The sequence below is a fragment of the Psammomys obesus genome, unplaced genomic scaffold, assembly GCF_907164565.1.
Source record: "Psammomys obesus unplaced genomic scaffold, mPsaObe1.curated_primary_1811, whole genome shotgun sequence".
Taxonomy (NCBI): Eukaryota; Metazoa; Chordata; class Mammalia; order Rodentia; family Muridae; genus Psammomys; species Psammomys obesus.
This window is the reverse complement of record NW_026585644.1, coordinates 8,223,989-8,228,639: the sequence shown is the minus strand read 5'-3', so window position 1 is coordinate 8,228,639 and position 4,651 is coordinate 8,223,989. Positions and strand designations below refer to the sequence as shown.

The 4,651-nt window shown below is 44.3% G+C and overlaps 1 pseudogene; it reads right to left on the bottom strand.

Moving 5' to 3' along the window:
• Nucleotides 1-2,429: 2,429 nt before the first annotated feature.
• LOC129687247 (protein transport protein Sec23B-like) lies at nt 2,430-4,275 on the bottom strand (annotated as a pseudogene).
• Nucleotides 4,276-4,651: the final 376 nt, after the last annotated feature.

Genomic DNA, 4,651 nt, shown 5'->3' with positions numbered 1-4,651 from the left:
ACCTCTGAAACTGTAAGCCAGCTCCAATTAAATGTTTCCTTTACAAAAGTTGCTGAGGTCATGATGTCTTTTCACAGCGGTGAAACCCTAACTAAGACAGGGAGGTTCTGTGGGCGGGCAATCACAAAGAACCAGAGATGGGCTTGAAGGAAAAGCTGAAAGGGGTTCTCAAAAAGAGCTAGGGGAACCCTGGGTCTGTACAAAAAGACTGTGTCCTGTGAACATCTGTAGCCGGAATACATCTGCCCAGACCCGAGTGAAGGACAGAAAGGAGTGCAGTATAGTTAGGTGCACACGAAAGAATGCAGTATCAGTTTTCAAATGATTTGGTTTTATTTTAAAATCCTATTTTTGTCAGGGGAGGTGAAATCCTGATAAGACCTGACAGGCTGGGGCCAGATAGTAGGGGAGGAGGACCTCTCCAATCAGAGGACTAGGGGAAGGACATAGGGAGAGAAGGAGGAGGTAGGGTGGGACTAGGAGGAGATGAGGGAGGAGGCTACAGCCAAAATACAAAGTGAATAAATTGTAATAAATAATAATAATGAAAAGAAAAACCTTATTCTTATTCGACCATGTCTCAATAAAAATAATATAATTAAAAAAAATTGTATTACTGCAACTCCATTTTAGTTTTCACAGAAATAATGCGTTTAGCAATGCAGGGAGGGAAGTGCCCCTGCTTTTCTAAAATGTGCAGAACATATGGTTTTGAAAGAGAAATAAATATATTTTTCATGACTAATTATGAGGAGTTTCGAATCTATGGGAAGGAGAAGAGAATGTGCTGAAGGTGGCACCCCAGAGGGTGAGGGAGTTGGGTTGAGTTGGGGGGCAGCCTGAGCTGTAAAGTAAGATCTTGTTTCGCTGTTCTAAATTCGCATTTATAGAGGTGTTGGTATGGGGTGAGGAAAAAACATCAGAACAACTAGGTAGCCACAAGCAAGACTTCAGAACAACCATTGAGAGGAATTGAGAGAAGAAAAGAGGCCAAATACTCCTGTGGTTATGAGCAGTTTGTGTGTATGTTGTATTTGCAAATCAAAGCCTTAAAAGAATAAGACTACAGGACATGACTGTCTGGAATGACTGAAACTTTTTTATCTTCAGTTGTCTGGGTGAACATGACAGGGCCAGTGATGTCACAGATCACAAGACTGTTGAGGAACTTCACCCTTGACAAATATCATTCACGCCGTAAGCAAACAAATACAGCTCTCTAAAACAAATACTGGTTCCCACAAGCCAAAATGATTCTAAGGTCAGCAATACGCAGAGCCTAGCTAATAAAAGCCAGTGCTGATACATATGTGAGGAAGACTTTAGAGCCAGGAAGGAGCCCCTGTCTCTCCCAGTAAACAGGCTAAGACCCCTGGGTTTAGGAAGATGGAAGCTAACCAAGGGCCAAGCTGCCTTATCCTTCTCCCTTGCCTCCCTCCGGGTGGCTGACCTGGGCTCTGCCTGCTCAGGGTCAAGTGTCTCAGCACTTTCAGTTTGCCCTCAGAATCCTTTGCCTGAGGGGTTTTTAACTTTAACTTAATCAAAGCTGATATCAAATCCCCAACGCTTATAATTCCGTTGCGTTCACTTGCTGTGAATGAATAAAGCTGTTGTGTATGTGTGTTGCATATGTGCATATGTATATGTGTGCGCTTTGGTCTTAAGGCAGAGGGCAGTCTTCACATGTACTATGCACACACCTGCTCTACCAGGCTTCTGTATATTCTTATTAGCCTTTGGATAACTGTATGTGTCAAGATAGTCTCGGGTGTTCGCATCCCAATCCTGAACCCCTGTGAGCATCAATGGCTTTGCACACGTGATCTAATGAGAAGCCTGAGATGGAGAGAGTGGGTGAGAGTAGCTGCTTAGGTCTTAGGAGAGAGGGCCAGAGGAGCAGAGGTCTTGATGCTGGCATGAGAGATGGAGAGAGGGCTGGAGCCAAGGGTGCAAAGCGCCCTCGGAAACCAGTGATTCAAGGGCTTCGTAATCTACCTGGATCCTGTGGAAGGAGCATGGCCTGGGCAGCCCATTTCATACTGCAGCTTCCAGAACTGTTAAATGATAAACAGCTACGGCACTTCTTCTGTGGTAATTTGTTCTCACGGTGCCAACAGAAAACTTACATGACCACGCTGTGTAATGGGCCTTTAGGTGCGCTGTTTGTACAACCTGTGCATTTAGCCTGGGATGGTGCCTTTCTGTGTGCTGGTGAGGCTGCTCCTGTCCAAACCACTGCCTGGTGCTCAAGGTTATTGCCCTGAAAGACAGCTGGAGTCTGCAGTGAACTGTGTTTCCCAAACTGCCTTGTGTTCAGTAGCCGTCTCTTCTCATCTGATTCAAGGCACAGGCTCAAAGGCATATTTGACATAATGAAAACATCTCCATGTTAGTGTTAAAGATAGGTCATTTGAAAGAGCATTCAAACACTATTTTCTTGAATTAAATATTGATCTGTGATGGACCAATGGCTCCTGCAATTTCAGTTCTCGAGAGGTCTTTACTTCCAATGTAGTACGAAACACCATTCTGAAATCTCCGTCGAAGTCTTTACTAAAAATTCTTTGGAGTGTCTCATTAAAGAGAAGTGTTGAAAGAATCTCCCATCACTGTGCGACCTCCTGTAAGATTTTGACAGCATTTCACCTCCAGTCTGATCAAGAGCACAAGCATAAGAATCCATGCAGTGACCATTTGTAGCAGTTTGATTAGCAAGCCTCTCTATAATGCTTGGTTGCTTTTTTCATGAATCTTTCTCAATACCATGCCAGGAATGAATAGGAGTCTTCAGTTCATCTCCAACCACCATGCCAGCTCCTTGGGTGAGGGGCCCTCCAGTGAACAGCATAATCCTGGCTCTGGTATTTGGGAAAGTACCCTCCCACATGCCAACGGCAATGGACAAAGCAATACCAGTGGATCGCATCCATCTCTTCCCTAGTTACTGGCCATGGGTCCCACTGAAGCTCTCCCAGAGGATCTGAGAGGTTCGTGTCAATTTTGAGAATGGGCTGAAGGAGTCTGCTTGTTGTTGTAAATAAAGTCTTTGGCTGTATAAAGTTTATTATTAGCCCTACGATTATCACGGTGGTATTATCTAACCTACTATCACAAAAAGTAAGGCACAGATACCTGTTAGATTTTGTAAGTGCCTTATTTACCTTGGGCCGGACAGATATTTCTACCTATGCTGGCTGTCTCAGTAACCTCACCATTCACCTCCCAGCCCCCATCCAATGCCATCCTTCTTAATCTTCCTCATCTGAACTATCTTCCATCCATAATCTTATAAATACTTGCTTTTATTTTTCATCTGGGTCTTTCTAAGCCATTATTGGTGTTCTTTCTCCTTGCCCTTGTGGTTTCTTCTCCATGCTAACCCATCGTGGCATCCTCCTTCCCCCTTTCTTCCCATCCGTCTGATTCCAGTGATTCTCTCTTGAACCCAAAAGCGGGTTTAGCCATGCCTTTCCCATTCTGCCCTACCTAGGCATAGGCCATTTAATCAACTAATCAGGAATGTCTTAGGCAGGTTTACAAAACAAGGCTAGGCATAACTAGTTCTTGAGGGCCAGTAACACTATCAGACCAACTTCCAACATCAGCTAGAAACAAAAGGTTGCTCCTGAGGTTGAGGAGGTCTTGCTTGTTGCATGGGCATAGTTAGCTTGGTCAGTCCCAGCCTCTCCTGAATTTGCTTGCAGTTAGATCCTTGGTCCCTCGGAAGACATAACTGTTAGGGAATCTTTTACAGCTTAGCTCACAATCCTGCACCATTCTCCCAAATGTAATAAGATCAACCAGGAGGAAAGAGGAAGGAGACTCAGGGATATCTGCAGAGACTCTTTGAGCGCATGAAGGTCATCTTCCTCCAAACACATGTAAAACATAAAGATTGGAGGGGACAGAGTACCTTGCTGGATCATGTACTCACTTGTAGAAAACTGGGGCACCAGTTCAGCAGGCTGATTCACCTCAGATATGCCCGTGGATGATGGAGGAAACTGATTTCTTTGAAAACAGAAATTACAGGCCAGGTTTGCTCGGTAATCAAATTGACAAACGGCTTGAGAATAGCTTTGCAGGTTGGCCTGATGCAAAGCACAGGTTCACGCTGTACAGGGGGTAACGCTGGAAGTTCTTTTAAAGGAGTGAGGAGACAAGCCAAGGGAACAAGCATTCTGTGGCTTCAAGGCAGCTGGAAGGCCACCCGCTCCAACTAAAACGCATACCATCTTGTTCTTGATTTTGAGTGAACTCCGGATATGTTGCCATGGTCTAAAAGGAAACTGGACAGAGCCTTCCACATGCCACAGACACCCGAGACAAGTGCTCTTAATTGCTGACTTATTAATATCTCTGGACTCCTCACCCAATATATATATATATATTTTTTTTTTCTTTTTTTTTTTTTTTTTTGAGAAGGGTCTTACCTTGTAACTGGCTGGTTTGGAACTCACAGAGATCTGCCTGCCTCTACCTCCTGGGTATTGGGATTAAAAGTCTTCTACATCTTTGCTTGGCTCCTCAACCTCCTTTGAAATTGTTTATTTAATTGTGAGTGTGGGCATGTGCTAGAAGACAGCATTCAAGACTTGGTTCCTGTTTCCCACCATGCTGAGGCAGGTACTGCTTTGGTGTTATAAAGATA